Source organism: Hemitrygon akajei, chromosome 5, assembly GCF_048418815.1.
Source record: "Hemitrygon akajei chromosome 5, sHemAka1.3, whole genome shotgun sequence".
In the NCBI taxonomy this organism is placed as follows: Eukaryota; Metazoa; Chordata; class Chondrichthyes; order Myliobatiformes; family Dasyatidae; genus Hemitrygon; species Hemitrygon akajei.
In genome coordinates, this window is record NC_133128.1 from 22,455,926 (window position 1) to 22,474,684 (window position 18,759).

The 18,759-nt window shown below is 42.8% G+C and overlaps 1 protein-coding gene across 6 annotated transcripts in view; it reads right to left on the minus strand.

The window, feature by feature from the left end:
- The window catches only part of LOC140727541 (cell adhesion molecule DSCAM), a 779,430-nt gene that overhangs the window by 338,417 nt on the left and 422,254 nt on the right, over positions 1-18,759 (minus strand). The window lies entirely within an intron of this gene.

Here is an 18,759-nt window from a genome sequence, read left to right on the forward strand (position 1 = left end):
TCATCCCTGTCAGTGTTCTTTTCCAATCAGTTTTGACCAATTCCTCTCTCCTGCCTCAGTCATTCCCTTTACTCCACTGTCCATACTGATACATCTGACTTTAGCTTCTCCTTCTCAAATTTCAGGGTAAATTTGATTATACTATTATCATTTTCCCCTAAAGGTTCTTTTTCCTTAAGCTCTCTAATCAATTCTGGTTCATTGCAGAACACCCGATACAGATTTGCTGATCCCCAAGTGTGCTCAGCCACGAGCTGCTCTAAAAAGCCATCTCGTAAGCATTCTAGAAATGCCCCCTCCTGGAATCCAGCAGCAAACTGATTTTCCCAATCTACCTGCATATGAAGTCCCCATGCCTATTGCGACATTGCCCATTTGGCTTGCATTTTCTATCTCCCATTTTAATTTGTAGGCCACATCCTTACTGCTGTTTGGTGGTCTGGATACAACTCTCATAAAGGTCTTTTTATCCTCGCAGTTCCTTAGCTCTATCCACAACGATTTAACATCTTCAGACCCTACGTAGATCTAATTATTTGATTTCATATTTTATCAACAGATCAACACCGCCTCTTTTGACTTCCTGCCTGTCCTTTCAATACAATGTGTACCCTTTGGAATAAGGGTCTCAGCTACAATCTTCTTTCAGCCATGATTCAGTGATGCCTGATCATACCTGCCAATCTGCAATTTTTATGGAATTTCATCGACCTTATTCCAAATACTACACACATTCAAATATAACATCTTCAGTCCTGTATTCAGCCTTTTCGATTTTGTCCACCTTTTACATTGCAACTCATACAATACGTACACAACGCTGGAAGAACTCAGCAGGTCAGGCAGAATCCTTGAGAAAAGAGTAGCCAACGTTTCGGGCTGAGACCCTTCATCATGAATGGGGGGGAAGAGAGGGCCGAAGCCCAGTAATAGAGATGGGGAGGGGCTAGGGCCTAGAGGCGCCAGATGGAAAACCAATCAGAGGAAAGATAAAGGGGGGAGGGAGAGGGGATAAGCTTGAAAGAACTGTAGAGATAAAGAAGCAGAAAGTTGAAAGCAGAGAGAGGCAGAAAGGGACCTGGGATAGGGGAAGGGGGAGGGGGAGGGGGAGGGAATTACCGGAAATTGGAGAATTCAATGTTCATACCACCAGGCTGGAGGCTACCCAGACGGTAGATGAGGTGTTGCTCCTCCAACCTGAGTTTGGCCTCATCATGGCAATGGAGGAGGCCATGTATGGACATATCTAGATGGGAATGAGAGGCAGAGTTGAAGTGGGTGGCAACTGGGAGATCCTGTCTATTGTGACGTACGGAGTGGAGGTGCTCGACGGAGCGGTCCCCCAATCTGCGTCGGGTCTCGCCGATGTAGAGGAGGCCGCACTGGGAGCACTGGATGCAATAGACAACTCCAGCAGACTCGCAGGTGAAGTGTTGCCTCACGTGGAATGACTGTTTGGGGCCCGGAAAGGTGGTAAGGGAGGAGGTGTGGGGACAGGTGTAGCATTTGCGCTTACAGGGGTCTTGCAACTCAGGGAACATTGCAAATCATCTTGTTGACAGCAATTTTGCCCTATCAACAGCTTCTCCTCACTACACATTGCCTTTGTTTGTAAGCCAGCTACTTCACTTTCAGCACTATTCCTACGACACTTCTTGCATGAAATATCGGCAGCTCAGGATACTGGCTGCACCATGCTCAACCTTTTGATTCCTAACTTTGTCTGTGGTTTTACCAACACCTGACTCCACAACCCCTCCACTAACTGTCTGGCACTCTGGTTCCCACCCCATAAGACCATAAGATATAGGCGCAGAATTAGGCCATTTGGCCCATCAAGTCTGCTCCACCATTCAATCATGGCTGATCCTTTTCTGCCCTCCTCAGCCCCACTCTCCAGCCTTCTCCCCATAACCTTTGATGCCATGTCCAATCAAGAAGCTATCAAGCTCTGCCTTAAATAAACCCAATGACCTGGCCTCCACGGCTGCCTGCAGTAATAAATTCCTCAAATTCATCACCTCCTGGCTAAATAAATATATCCGCATTTCTGTTTTAAATGGATGTCCCTCTACCCTGAGGCTGTGCCCTCTTGTCCTAGACACCCTCACCAACGGAAACATCCTTTTCCCACTGCAACTCTATTTAAACCCCATTGTGCCGCATTAACAAACCTTCTCTCTAGGATATAAGTGCTCCTCCAGTTCAAGTCCATTCTGTAAAAGTCCCACCTTCCCTGGAAGAGAGCCCAATGATCCAAAAAACTTACACCCTCCCTCCCACAGCAACTCATTAGACATGTATTAAACTTCTAATCTTCCTAGTTCTAACCTCACTAGCACATGGCACAAGTAACAATCCTGAGATCACAAATCTGGATGTCCTGTCCTTTAACTTAGCACCTAACTCTCTGAAATCCTGATGCAGAACCTCATTACTCATCCTACCCATGTCATTGGCACCTACATAGACCATGATTTCTGGCTGTTCATACTCCCACTTGAGAATGCTGCGGACTCGATCCCAGATCCTGGCACCCGGGAGGCAACATACCAACGGGGAATTATGTTATCATCCACAGAAGCTCTGTCCATAACCTTGACTAATGAATCCCCAGTACCACTATGTGCCTCTTCTCCCCTGCCTTTCCTTCAAAGTCACAGAGGCAGACTCAGTGCCAGAGACCCAACCGCTATGACTTTCCTCTGTTAGGTCATCCCCCAGCATTATAATTCAATGCAAGAAGTATTGTAGGAAAGTTTGATAATAGGGCTGAAGATGAGGTAGCTGGTATACAAACAGAGGCAATGCGTAGTGAGGACAGGCTGTTTGTTGAGGGGGACAGCCATAAGGGTACGCAGCACTGGCTCCTTAACCCTTTTCCCCTCCCAGTTTCCTGTGTCCTGCACCTTGGGTGTAACTACCTCTCTATATGTCCTACCTATCACCACTTCAGCCTCTCGAATGATCCGGAGTTCATCCAGTTCCAGCTCCCACCTCTTAACTTAGATTGTTAGAAGCTGAAGCTCGATGCACTTCTCGCAGTTGAAGAGGTCAGGGACGCTGGTGGTCTCCCTGCCTTCCCACATCCCGCAAGAGGAGCAGTCAACTATCCTGCCTGGGTTCTGTAGATATAAAGAAGGAAAGGAAAAAGAAAACTTAACCTAGAGCTTTTCTTTTTTTTTTGGCTTTCACTGACTGAAGCCACGAAGAGCTAAAGCCTCAAGATCACCACTCTGACTCTGTCCACTCAGATGACAGTCGATGCGCTTGTCCCTGCCTTTCTTTGAGTTGCTCTTGCTAATCAATTGCAAATGCTGCTTGGTCGCTGCTCAAAGGACTTTCTTGCTTTTAATGACCCGCTGTTGCTTTTTACACTCAGAGAGTGAGCCTGATTGACGTCTCCTCCCCTCAAAACTTCCGATGTCCAGATTAGCCGCTGGTCAAAGCTCTTGGTCAGCACGCGCAAGAGGGACCAAAGGGCCTTTTCTATGCTGTATCATTCTATGACTCTAAAAGTGGGGATTCCCAACCTTTTCTGTGCCATGACCCAATACCATCAAGCAAGGATTGCATGCAACCAAGGATGGGAACCTTTGCTCTAAAGAAATTCAATTTTCACTGATAACAACTTGCAGAAGGAAAGTTAACTTGCAATGAATTTCTAACTCAGGATCATGCAGCTTTTCTTTTTAGCTGGCATGTCATCCCAGCGCATTCCTGACTGTTGTTGGGGTTGAGGGCAGTGAGGAAGTGGTATTGCATTGTCAAGAAAGAGCAACCACCCTGTCACATGCAAGGAGCAGTTGGAGGACAGAGCAACTTAATCTAAGTTACTCGCATGAGTAAATTTGATCAGTAGTGGTTTAGAAATATAGGCTGTGTCGACCATTAAGAAAAGCGGATGCTGCCTCTTTATGTCTCATCATTTATCTCCAAACACATAAAGTAATGGGTTGCACTGGCCACACATGGAAGTAATGCAGACAGATCACTTGGAAGCCTGTTGAAGACCTGTGTAAAGGCACTCATCTCAATAATTTAGTAGAGATGTCCCTACTGCCTTTATTCTATGTAACTTATGCATGTTTAACTGCTTCAGGCTAGAGTAGTGGATGCTGATAATTTTGAAACTCTTTCTCCCCCCACACCAAGGTTCTCTTCTGATAACTCTGTAAACAAGCGTGTCGAAATAGACACCATCTATGAACCCCTAAGAGCCAAAGAAACACAAGGCAACAGAATTCAAAGGTCAGCTGAAGGGGTAGCCAATCAGGACTGAGGTAAGCGAACAGGGGCCTATATAAATGCGAGCACTCCCAGAGAAACACCAACAACTGCACACTGAGGATGTCACCTCGACTGGTGACAAAATGTTTGCAAGCTAATTGCCAAGCTTGGCAAACACCATGACATCAGAACCTACATATCTCCTTGGCATTCTAAAATAAAATCAAACAAAAAGCTGGAAACACTCAACCGGTCAGGCTGTATCTTTTGGAAGAGGAACAAGGCCAATATTTCAGACGAAGGGTACTTGATCAAAACTCCCTTGGTATTTTCTCCTCTGGTACGTTAGCAGCATTCAGATGAAGAGCTCCAGCCATAATATTGACTGCCCTTACCCCCTCATAGATGCTGCCTGGTGCACTTAGTTCCTCCAGCAGTCTGCTTTCTGTTCTTTTGCTCTCTCGGTAGTACTAACGACGTCTGGGTTGTGAATGGTCTTTGCACAATCTGAAAGCTTCTGCTTTCCCTTTCAGTGGGACAGCCAATTTATTTCACAGCAGGGCAGTTGCAAAGAATTAAAATATCTTGGTTGCCCTGGTTGGTAAAGGTACAAAATCAATAAATATTGAGATGGTTTTTGCTGCCAAACATTCAATTTGCTCATTTTAGGTTATCAGCAGTTGCAGATTCTATTTTAGTTATGGGCTTAATGTAGTTCCCATTCCTTTCCTTAAGATTGTTCAAGCCAGAGTGGCAGTGGGGTTAAGTTCCCACAACCTATTTAATGCTCCAAATTGCATGCCTCTCAAATAGCCTCTGACAACCGAGTCCAGCTTCTGGCCTTTAAGTGTGCCTTAGCTACTAAGTCTAGTTGAAGCATTTCTACTGACAGGAGAAGGGCAAAGGTGGGTGACTGATGCCTTAAAACCAACTGCTTCGGGCAGATGAGGCTCTTCTAGTAGAAGGAAAACTTGGATCTCTAACCTGTGGTGCATTGTGGCTGTATCCACTCATGGGAAGGCTTTGGGAGTGGACCCCAAGGAGAAATCTGGAGCTGGAGTCCCTAAGGCAGTCCTACATTGAGTTCAATGCTGACTGGCAACTCCAGCAACGCTGCTGGTGCCAAACTGTATCTCTCTCTGCTGTAGCTTTGGATTTATCAGCTGTGTGGAAAGGGGAAGCCTGCTGAATGGGGAACAGCTTGCTCTCCATATCGTACTACCCTGGTTTGCATATCATGTAGATAGCTACAATGCACTATCCATGGTCAACCCAGATCAATGCAGGGCCTCATTTATTCCCTCATCTGTCCTTACGGATAAGGAGGCAAAGAAGGGACCAGACCCAATTAGACATTCTGGGCTGGGATTTACAATGAGAATAATAGTGAAGACATCAGAATATTGCAGTAACTTCCAGAGTATACACATTCAACTGTTAAATGTGGAAATCCAGAAACTGCTGTCAAAGTTACCCAGTTCCCACACAGGACAAATTATTTTTCATCCTTCTCAATGCATTGTGCATAAACTGCACACTGACAGCAGTTTCAAAGATTAACAAACTATACTAGTTTGGTAAAAAGCTTGCACATTTAGCATCTATCATCAAGGACCTTCACCATGCTCTCTCCTCACTACTACCATCAGGCAGAATGTACAGGAGCCTCAGGTCCCACATTACCAAGTCCAGGAACAGATATTACCCATCATCCATAAGGGTCTTGAACAAGTTTGGATAACTTCCCTCACCTCAACTCTGAACTGATTCCACAACCAATGCACTTACTTTCAAGGACTCTACAACTCATGCTCTCAGTGTTATTGTTTAGTTTTTTTCATTTACAGAACTTGCCTTTGTTTGCATATTGGTTGTTTGTCAGTCTTTGTGAGTCTATTGTATCTCTCTGCTACTGCAACTGAAAATTACATGAAATGAAAATTCTTGCTACTGCAAGAAACTGAATCTCAGGGTTGTGCATGGTGACATATAATGTACATGCAGTAATTTGTTAATTAACTGATTTTGAACTTTAAACCTTGATTGGGACCATTGAGATCTTAATCATGTTACAAACAATAATTCCAATTTATCTGTCTTGAAATTTTCACGTTATGCAGTAAGTATAGATTTAGAAACATAGAAACATAGAAAATAGGTGCAGGAGTAGGCCATTCGGCCCTTCGAGCCTGCACTGCCATTCAGTATGATCATGGCTGATCATCCAACTCAGAACCTTGTACCTGCCTTCTCTCCATACCCCCGATCCCTTTAGCCACAAGGGCCATATCTAACTTCCTCTTAAATATAGCCAATGAACCAGCCTCAACTGTTTCCTGTGGCAGAGAATTCCACAGATTCACCACTCTCTGTGTGAAGAAGTTTCTTCTCATCTCGAAACTTCTTCACACAGAGAGTGGTGAATCTGTGGATGAAATTTTATTTCATAGGATTAATATCGTGGGGCATTAAATAAAAGAGCTTCAGCTGACATTTTGGGTGCAATTCTTTGGTCCTCTCGGCTGCATTTGCAGAACAGGTTCTGACTCGGGACAGGTAAATGTCCGCAAAATGAGTAAAGTGAAAAATGGGATGTGATAGATTTACAGTGATAGACCTCAGATTTTCATTGTTGTTAACTACTTTCGGATAATCACTGATTTTAAGCCACTGTCAGCATGCAATAGTCCAATAGGTTGGAATGGAATTATATTGGGTTACGCTGAAGGATGGTTAGATTGATCTTAAAGTAGGGTAAAAGGTTGGTGCAACATCATGGGCCGAATAGCCTGTACTGTGCTGTATTGCTTAAAATACTATGTTCTGTATATATTGAACAAGATGAAAGCCAGTATTAAACTAATGGATTGTGTAATTTCAGACAGTTATTATTGAGCTGCACAGCAGATAAAATGTGTTTTTCAGCCTGCCATATCCATATTGACCTTCTTGCCCATCAAGCTACCATGACTACTTTGACCTCTTTGCACTAAAATGGACTTCTAATTGTGCTTTCTTGTAAAAATTGTGGTATAATTTATGTTTTTTTTGTGAAAACTGCTTAAATGACATATTGTGCATACATGTACTTGGGCAAACTCGACTTTGACTTTGACTTGCCTTGATGCATTGGCTAGCATTCGTACATCCATTAGCCAATGTGTCAAGCTGACCTTTCAATCAACTCTCATGTGAGCAACAATGAACTTTACTTCAGTCAGGATGTTGCATTAAGTAGGGCAGCATTTTCAGACCACAACATTCTGCTGCCAACAATACAGCGCAAAAAAAAAATCATAGAAAATCACTTTCCCCGTATGAAAAATCATTACATTGTATGAAACTACAAGACTGTCAGGGACAATTATAAACTTATTTCTTATAATACTGATTGTTCTTCAGCTAAAAATAAAGAGTATAACATTTTCTTGCTAAGTTCTTAAAAATACAAATTCATTTCAGTGCTAAAGAAAACATTCCTTTCAAATATATTCAACCAAAATGTTGATTCTTATTCCCAAATCTTGGAGTTTACTTCAGTTTATTCTGGAGTCTGAATGAATTGCCCCTCAATTTTTTCAAAACTATATTTCCAAATAGATTTTCTTTCCTTTATCCTATTCATTTTTTTTATATTTATATGTCATTCAGACAGATCAGCTGACCGTCTCTCTCCCTCTCTTCTGGGTATTTAGAATTTTTCTTTTGTTCTTATCTCTTCTTCCTAGCCTTGTGTGCTCAGTTACTGACTCCAGTCCACTGTTGATGTCTTTGTTCACAGAAAAATCTCCTCTTCTGCTAAACACTTTGCGCTCAGCAATCCACACCTTCTTCTCCTTCTTAAGCCCATCACTGCGTCTGGGACATAGGCCTCCAAAAGCAGCTCACCAGCTTCCTCTTGTTAGCTTCTGCTGGTGTTTCTGTAGCTCTGGGGGTTTTTTTACAGATGGGATCACGAGCAACCATGCCCAACCCTCCTCCACCTGTCCCAGCAGGCTTGGGACCATCCGCGGCGGAGTTCAGCACTCCACGTGACTTCACTGAAAGAGTTTGCCGATCCAACAAGCATCCAACATAAAACAATAATGTGAACTGGCCGTAACATGATTTCTCGCTCTTCCTATGAGCAGGAAGAGCTGTCACTGTGTGACTAATACAGTGGCCTGTTCCGGCGGGCTGGATGGCTCCCCGGGACGTTACCTGGATTAGAGTACATCAGCTGTAAGGAGAGGTTGGGAAAATCTGAATTCTTTTCTGGGAGTGTTGGAGGGTAAAGTGCAACCTGATAGAAGTACATAAAATAAAGAGAATCATAGGTGGAGTAGATAGTGAAAGGGTGGAAATGCCAAATTCTGGAGAGCATTGGTTTAATTTAAGTGGGGGGAAATTAAAATGAGATATGCAGCACTAGTTTTATTTACACAAGGATTGGTAGGTGCCCGATATACACTGTCAGGGGAGGTGCTTGGAGTGGATATGATGCAAATATTTAAGAGGCATTCAGACAGACACATCCCTTGCAGGAAATGGAAGATATATACGATATGCAGACATGGGCTGAATGGTCTTTTCCTGTGCTGTACTGTTCTACGTTCTATGCTCCATAACTCTATAGGAACAGACAAGCTGGCCTGATGTTGCCATGGCAACAGCATTTTTTAAAGTTAATGGTGTTTTGTTTGATTTGTTCACTTTGCAAACACAGCCAATGGCAACACAGGGAAAAGCACCAGTCTGCATTCTCTCCATTTTATAATGGAGCTTCCCGAAAAATCTTAATGAGCATTGTATTTGAAATGCCGAACATCTGTGCTGTAAAAAGTCAAAACTTCAATTTCAAAAATATTTTTTTTTCGCTGTAAAGCAGTAAACTAGCAGCCCTTGACCCTCCAGACGCTAGCCGAATAAAGTGTTCAATAATAATGATCCAAAGAGTTCCTACTATACACTGACCCTGCACTTAGCTGCTCTGTAACAGCCATGCGTTCTGACAGGTGAGCCGGGAAGAGTTTTTTTAATGATCAGTTGGTCTGGTTGGAGGAGATCTCGTCACCAAGACACTCAACTCGACACTAGGTGCGTGGTCCATTGGGATGGAACTATTTTACCCTTGTCCTGCTGGCTGTGGAATTTGAAGAGGATATAAGAGACGGGTGGGGTGGGGGGGGGGGAATATACTTCTGTGCTGCCTGCTCAGTCTGCAAGTACTCTGGCCTGCCATCATACTGATATAAAGAAAGAGGCTGAATATAGTAAATAGGGAGAATATGATCCTCTCCTCAGTTTTCTACCCTCCTCTCTTGTTAACGCCCACCTTTGCTAAACAGGAGGTTACACAGTATTACCCTATCCCATTCAAAGGGCAAATCTGAAACCAGGGAAAAAGATTCTTTTGTGATTTCTTTTTCTCCTTCCTAATTGTTTGCTGCACTTTCATGTTAACCCGCAGTGTAGAATGTACAAGGCTGCTGAAATTTCTCTCTACACCAATGCTTTAGTTTCCTCACACCGAAGAACATACCTTTTATCATGCTATTTTTTTCATTAACCTCACATTTTTTCTTCAGTGTATTCCATCTCCATACATTCACTTTGCCTGCCCATCTCTAACAATAAACAAGTTTGTAATAAGAGTGGTGGAGAACAAGCAAGTTCACAATAGATGGAATTCCGCACACACAGCAAAATAAATTCTTATAGTCTAATAATGAATGAAACGATTCTTCATAAATAGTACAAGCGTCATTGGAGAGGAATAGACAGTCAGCATTTCAGACTGAGAACCTTCATCAGGACTGGAAAGGAAGGAGGAAGATTGGCAGGTAGGAAAGGGGAAGATGAGCATGTGAGGGGAAGGTGAGGATAGAAGCCTTGTCACCCATTCCTCCTTCTCCCTTTTTCTATTCCCCATTCTGTCTTCCCCTTATACCCCTTCTCACCTGTCCACCACTTCCCTTTGGTGCTTCTCCTCCTTCGCTTTCTCCCATGGTCTACTGACCTCTCCCATCAGATTCTTTCTTCTTCAGCCCTTTACCCCTTTCACCAACCACCTCACAACTTGTACTCCCCTCCCACCTTCCTATATTTCTTCCTCAAACCTTTCAAGTCATAAGGGTCTCAGCTCGAAGAGACAACTTTGTATTCCTCTCCATAGATGTTGCCTGACCTGCTGAGATGCTTCAGCATCTGTGTGATAAAAGAAACCAAAGTAATCTCAATCACAACAGGATGAGAACTACTAAAATCATATATATGTATATATATATATATATATATATATATATACATATTCCCTCCTTCAACCGTCAAACTGCTTTTCAATTTGTAATACAAAGTACACTATTGCATTTGTATACAGAAACCCAAAAGTCGAGCATCTGAAAAAAATGGACAATTCTGTAGATTACTCAAAGGCCAGGAAGCTTCTATTATCCTGTTGACAAATGTACTGACTCTGGAAAATAAAACTGAAGAGCTCAGAGCAAGATTGCAGTACCAGAGTACCACTTAAATAATCACAGAACATGGAAAAAGTTGTGCCGGTCAAGATAACACAAACAAGATTAAACAGAATACACCAGGGATTAACAACTCTCATTAAGACAACAATTAACAATTTCAGGTTCTCAACAAACCTTGGAGCCCAGCGTTCTCCAGCTCCCCACACAAGTCAGAAGAGCTCAATCCCCCTGCCTGTGGAACTCGAGACAGGGCGGGGAAACTGGAGCCAGACCTGGTAATCTCGAGACATTGAATAAACCTGGGAAACATTGCATAGAACAGAACTCAGAAACGGAGTAAAGCTCAGAAACATTGAATAGACCTTGGAAACATGGAATAAGTCATAGAAACATTGAATAGTCCTCAGAAACTTGGAAAGCCATGGGAAATCAAGGACGACCTTGAAAATCTTGCAAAAGCCCTTGAACGTACACTACAGAAGCTCAGAACATAGATTAGATACGCTGGGAAGCCATTCCATGTCCAGATGCTACATTACAACCTTCGCTGGATCCATTATATGGCGGGATCCTTCTACCACAGTGTGCGCCGTCAGAGACTGGGCCCAAATGCAGAGGAAAGACAGATTCCCATGTGGAGGCAGAGATAAAGAGGAATTTCTGTAGCCAGAGGGCGGTGAATCTGTAGAATTCATTACCATGGGCGTCAAGTCTTTGAGTATATTTAAAGCAAAGGTTAATAGGTTCTTGATTATTCAGGGTGTCAAAAGTTATAGGGAGAAGGCAAGAGAATGGGATTGAGAGGGATAATAAATCAGCCATGATGGAATGGCAGAGCAGAACAGATGGGTTGACTGGCCTAATTCTGCTCTTATGTCTTGAGGTGTTAAAACAACAATGCTTCATTCATGATTCCCTTGTTCCTTCATCTCTCCCTTGGAACTTCCAGTGATGGGGACAGTGTTGTTCAATTTAGCCTATCTAATGGAAATCTTTAGGTTTCTGAAGAAGGTGATAGGTGTAGAATATAGTTGAGGCAGAGATGAATGCTGCTGTGATGACTGCTTGGATGCTGGATTTTTATTTACACTACGTGATCTGGGATCTCCTCCATCCATCCAATCCAACTGGTGACACAGACGCAGTAAGTTATTGACCTTACGTTGGGAAGAGACATCGGTTTGGATGTTGATATGTTAGATCTTGACTACCTGAGTGGATGTGTGTCTTGCAACCCAATGGCAGTATCTCCATTCTATAATGCCATAAAACATAGGAACAGAATTAGGCCACTTGGCTGATTGAGTCTGCTCTGCCATTTCATCATCTGATTTATTTCCCTCTCAAACCCATTCTCCTCCCTTCTCCCAATGACCTTTGATGTCCTATCTAAACAAGGACCTATAGACCTCTGCTTTAAATATACTCAATGACTGGGCCTCAACAGCCAGCCATGTCAATTATTTCCAAAGATTCACCACCCTCTGGTTTGGAAAATAGTCTATACCTTTACTTAATGAATACTTTGCTTCAATATTCACTACAGAAAAGGATCTTGGTGATTGTAGGGACGACTTACAGCGGACTGAAAAGCTTGAGCATATAGACATTAAGAAAGAGGATGTGCTGGAGCTTTTGGAAAGCATCAAGTTGGATTAGTCACCGGGACCGAACGAGATGTACCCCAGGCTACTGTGGAAGGCGAGGGAGGAGACTGCTGAGCCTCTGGCAATGATCTTTGCATCATCAATGGGGATGGGAGAGGTTCCGAGGATTGGAGGTTTACAGATATTGTTCCCTTATTCAAGAAAGGATGTAGAGCTAGCCCAGGAAATTGTAGACCAGTCAGTCTTACTTCAGTGGTTGCTAAGTTGATGGAAGAGATCCTGAGAGGTAGGATTTGTGAACATTTGGAGAGGCATAATATGATTAGGAATAGTCAGCATAGCTTTGTCAAAAGCAAATCATGGCTTATGAGCCTGAATGAATTTTTTGAAGATGTGGCTAAACGCATTGATGAAGGTAGAGCAGTAGATGTAGTGTATATGGATTTCAGCAAGACATTTGACAAAGTACCCCATGCAAGGCTTGTTGAGAAAGTAAGGAGGCATGGGATCCAAGGGGACATTGCTTTGTGGATCCAGAAATGGCTTACACACAGAAGACAAAGAGTGGTTGCAGACGGGTCATATTCTGCATGGAGGTTGGTGACCAGTGGTGTGCCTCAGAGATCTGTTCCGGGACCCCTTCTCTTTGTGATTTTTATAAATGACCTGGATAAGGAAGTGGAGGGATGGGTTAGTAAATTTGCTGATGACACAAAGGTTGGGGGTGTTGTGGATAGTGTGGAGGGCTGTCAGAGGTTACAACGGGACATTGATAGGATGCAAAACTGGACTGAGAAGTGACAGATGGAGTTGAACCCAGATAAGGTCAAATATAATGGCAGAATATAGTATTAATGGTAAGACTCTTGGCAGTGTGCAGGATCAGAGGGATCTTGGTTATGACTCCATAGGACACTCAAAGCAGCTGTGTGGTTAAGAAGGGATATGGTGTATTGGCCTTCAAATGTGGGATTGATTTCAAGAGCTGAGAGGTAATGTTATAGCTATATAGGACCCTGGTCAGACCCCACTTGGAGTACTGTGCTTAGTTCTGGTCCCTTCACTACAGGAAGGATGTGGAAACTATAGAAAGGGTGCAGAGGAGATTTACAAAGGTGTTGCCTGGGAGTATGCCTTATGAGAATAGGTTGAGTGAACTCGGCCTTTTCTCCTTGGAGCGATGGAGGATGAGAGGTGACCTGATAGAGGTGCATAAGATGATGAGAGGTATTGATCGTGTGGATAGTCAGAGGCTTTTTCCCAGGGCTGAAATGGCTAACATGAGAGGGCATAGTTTTAAGGTGCTTGGAAGTAGGTACAGAGGAGATGTCAGGGTTAAGCTTTTTACGCAGAGAATGGTGAGTGTGTGGAGTGGGCTGCCGGCGATGGTGGTGGAGGCAGATACAATAGGGTCTTCTAAGAGACTCCTGGACAGGTACATGAAGCTTAGAAAAATAGAGGGCTATGGGTAACCCGAGGTAATTTCTAAAGTAAGTACAGATTTGGCACAGCATTGTGGGCCGAATGGTCTGTATTGTGCTGTAGGTTTTCTATGTTTCTTTACTCCTTCTACCAAAATGCATGACCATACAATTCCCTACGTTATTTTCCTTCTGCTTCTTTGACAATTTTCCCAATCTGTCCAAGTCCTTATGCAGACCCCCAACTGCTTCAATACTATTGTCTGCAAACCTGGCCTCAAAGTCATCAATTCCATCTTCCAAACCATTGAGATATAATGTGAAAAGAAGAGGCCCCAATACCGATCCCCGCTTAACACCATGAGTAACTGGGAGTCACCCAGACAAGGCTCCCTTTATTTCAATTCTTTGCCTCCTGCCAACAGCCAATTTTCTATCCAAGCTCATATCTTTCCTCTAATACCATGGGCTTTTATCATGTAGAGTAACCTCATGTGCGGCACCTTGTCAAAGGCCATCTGAAAATCCAAATAGACACTCCTTAGTCTATTTTGTCTGTTAGTTCCTCAAAGAACTCCAATAGATTTGTCAGGCAAGATTTCCCCTTAAGGAAACCATGTTGACTTTGGCCTATTTTATCATGTGCCTCCAAGTAGCCTGAAACCTCATCCTTAATAATGGACTCCAACATCTCCCCAACCACTCAGTTAACTAGCATTTAATTTCCTATCTTCTGCCTCACTCCCTTCTTAGAGAGTGGAGTGACATTTGCAATTTTCCAGTCCTCCAGAATTATTTCAGAATCTAGTGATTCTTGAAAGATCATAACTAATGCCTCCACAATCTCTTCAGCTGCCTCTTTCAGAACCTGGGGGTCCATCTGGTCCAGGTGACTTACCTACCTTCATACCCTTCAGCATCCCAAACACCTTCTCCTTAGCAATATCAACCACACTCACATCTGCCCCGACACTTACAACTTCCTGGCCTGCTGTTAGTGTGTTCCACAGTGAAGAATAATGCAAAATACTTATTAAGTTTGTCCACCATTACTTTGTTCCCCATTATTACCTCTCCAGCATCATTTTCCAGTGATCCAATATCCACTCTTCCCGACTTGTACTGTTTATATATCTGAAAAAAACCTTTGGTATCCTCTTTGACATATTTGGCTGGTTTAATGTCATATTTCATCTTTCTCTCTTTATGGCTCTTGTAGCTGTCTTCTGTTAGTTTTTAAAAGCTTCCCAATCCTTTAAGTTCACACTAATTTTGCTAAATTACATGCCCTACCTTTTGCTTTTATGCTGTCTTTGACTTACCCTGCCAACCACAGTTGCCTCATTCTCCCTTTAGAATACTTATTCTTTTTGATGTATCTATCTTGCGGCTTCTGAATTTCCCCCAGACCCTCCAGCGGTCATCCTTGCTAGTGTACCCTTGCAACCAACTTTGGCCAGCTCCTCTCTCAAACCTCTGTAATTCCCTTTACTCCACTGTAATACTGATACATCTGATTTTATCTTCTCCCTCTCAAATTGCAGGGTGAATTCTGATATTATTATGATCACTGTTTCCTTTACTTTAAGCTCCATAATCAAACCTGGTTCATTATACAGCACCCTATCTAATACTGCCTTTCCCTTAATGGGCTCAATCACAAGCTGCTCAAAAAAAAAATCATTACACAAATTCCCTCTCTTTGGGTCCAGCCTTTACCTATAAAAATACCTTTAAAATACCTTTATGGCATTTTAACTTTACTAGTTCTGAGTCAGTTAGCTACTAACAATCATTTTGGTGTCAATGATCTCATCAATCCACAGACAAAAATGTGAAATGCCCAAGTCACAGGCTTTTTATAAACAATAAATTAATATAAAGGAGAAAGACCTGGAGTAGATAATTGGGCTGACAAGATGACCAATTAGATCTTGTTTAAACTGTGGCCTAAATGAACTAATCCATCTTTGCCCCATTTGCCCTCAATGATAGAGTGTTGATCACATACTTAATCTAGTAATTTATTTTTAATAATAATGTTATTAATGGATGAGACACAATTGTCATTTGTACAAGTGTGCTGCAAATTTCTACAACGCTAATGCAGAAACATTTTAAAAGCAACTTCTTTGCCTCTGTCATCTGAACAGACCATGAACCCATATGCACTACCTCTTTATCTGTCATTTAGATTATTTATTTATTTTTGTAACTTACAGTAATTATTTATGTTTTCCACTGTACTACTGCTGCAAAACAAGAAGTTTCATGACATATGTCAATAATAGCAGACCCAATTTTGGTTCTGATTCCTCATTGCACTTCCAAAAGGCCTAGTGTGAGTGTTAAACACAAATGCTGGAGGAACTCAGCAGGTTAGGCAACATCTATGGAAACGAATCAACAGTTGACGTTTCAGGCCAAGACCTTTTTTCAGGACTGGAAAGGAAAGGGAAAGGCACTAGAATGAAAAGGTGGGTTGGGGGGGGGGGGGGAGTAGAGGAAGGAGTTGATAGGTGAAACCAAGTGGGTGGGAATGGTGAAGTGCTGGAGAAGGAATCTGATAGGAGAAGAGAGTGGACCTTAAGAGAAAGGGAAGGAGCAAGGGACCCAGTGGGAAGTATTAGGCCATTAAGAAGTAAAAGGCCATAGTAGGGAATAGAAGAAGAGGGGAGGGGGAAGGAATAAATTTTTACCGGAAATTTTATTGGAGGCTGCCCAGATGACAGAGGATGAAATATCAGGGAGGCCCATGACAGGTGGAAGAGAGAGCAGCCCAGAGCTGTGGCAAAAACTGAGACAGGGCCACCAGCTGTCTCTGCACGGTGGGGAGGGAGGTGAATGTGAGTACCTGGGGTCAGTGGGTCCAAACCGAGAGACCTGAAAACGGATCTGGAAGCCACGTGGAACAGACTTCATTCATTCCCATAGATGCCGCCTGACCTACTGATTTCCTCCAGCATTTTGCGGGTGCTATATAAAACTTTCTATTGATTGTAAAATTCAAACTGTTTGGTACTCTTCAATTTTCTCAAACTACTGCTGACACAATGAAAAACTATTGCTGTGACAGGACAGACAATGACCTGAAGAACAATGTTTAATCTTCATAACAATACTAGGTTCACTATCCTCGCCACAAACCATTCAGTCTGATAAGCAAATCAGTCAATGTAAGGAGCTGATTTCAGCCATTTGGAAACATCCTCTTCAGAGCTAATATATTATAATCTATTAAGCATGTGACACAGTAGTGTATTGGTAGGCTTAACGTTTTTACAGACTTGGGTTCAGTTCCACCGCTCGCTGTAGGGAGTTTGTACATTGTTCCAGTGGCCACATGGTTTCCTCCTGATGCTCTGGTTTCCTCCCACATTCCAAAGACATACAGGTTAGTAGGTTAATTGGTCATGTGGCTGTAATTGGGCATATGTCTGGAAGGGCCTGTTATCATGCTGTATCTCTAAATAAAATAATGGAAAAATAAGCTGATCATGTGGTTGAAAATTTATGTGTTTCACTGTCATCACTTCAAAGTTCAAAGTCCGAAGTAAATTTATTTTCCAAGTACATACATGTCACCGTATAAAACCCGGATCCATTTCCTTGCAGGCATACACAGTAAAGCCAAGAAACATGATAGAATCAATAAAAGACCGCGCCCAACAGGACAGACAAACAACCAACATGCAAAATACAACAATGTGTAAATACAGAAGAATAAATAAATAAATACCGAGAATGCGAGATGAAGAGTCATTGAACGTGGATCCATAGGTTGTGGGACAGTTCAGTGATGGGGTGAGTGAAGTTATCCCCACTGGTTCAAGAGCCTGATGCTTGAGTGGTAATAACTGCTCCTGAACCTGATGGTGATGGTCCTGACGTTCCTGTAGCTGAGTTCTGTCCTCATGAAGTTTAACTTAGCACTTCGGGCTGTGAATCGCTTCTGTAGATCTGACGTGGTTAGGGCACACCACTTCAAGGAGTGCCCACAGTTTGGCATTTCTGGAGAAGTCAGGTTTAGTAATGCGATTCTGGCTGGAATTCCACTCATGTCAGCTATGGCCCTGTATTCCATGATATTAACCTATCCACACACATCTCAAGTCAAGTCAAGTCACTTTTTATTGTCATTTCGACCATAACTGCTGGTACAGTACACAGTAAAAACGAAACATTTTTCAGGACCACGGTGCTACATGAAACAGTACAAAAACTACACTGAACTACGTGAGAAACAACATAGAAAAAAAAATACACTAGACTACAGACCTACCCAGGACTGCATAAAAGTGCACAAAATAGTGCAGGCATTACAATAAATAATAGACAAGTCAATAGGCACAGTAGAGTGCAGTAAGTTGGTGTCAGTCCAGTCTCTGGGTATTGAGCAGTCTGATAGCTTGGCATCTGACATCTTGTTGAGTAAGGCCCGATGCTGTCTGATTTCTCTGCTCCTAACTTTCTTGACTCCCTGTCTCCTGAAGATTCCAGCTTCCTGACTGGCCTGATCAAAACATGCATCCCAAATTTCCCAATCTCCCAGTTCAAATATCTCATCACATCAAATCAACAAAAGCTCCTTGACTTAATCAAGTCCCTGATCCCAACACCGCTCAAAGAATATACTGATGTATATCCACTGACCGCTCAGACTTTGTTCTCTCAGACTCCTAAAGTTGCCTGTGTCACTTGCCCACCCTTGGCAATGCGTAACATATTCTTATGTGCATAACGCTGCATGCAATAGCAACCATACAGTTTGTGGCCACATTATTAGGTACCTCCTGTAGGTAATAATGTGGCCACTGAGTATACGTTTGTGGTCTTCTGCTGCTGTAGCCCTTCCACTTCAAGGTTCATTCAGAAATGCCCTTCTGCACAGAACTGTTGCAATGTGTATTTATCTGAGCTTCTGCCACCTTCCGATCAGCTGGAACCAGTCTGGCCACTCTCCTCCGACCTCCCTCATTAACAAGGCATTTTCGCCCACAGAACTGCCGCTCTCTGGAATTTTCTTTTCACCATTCTCTG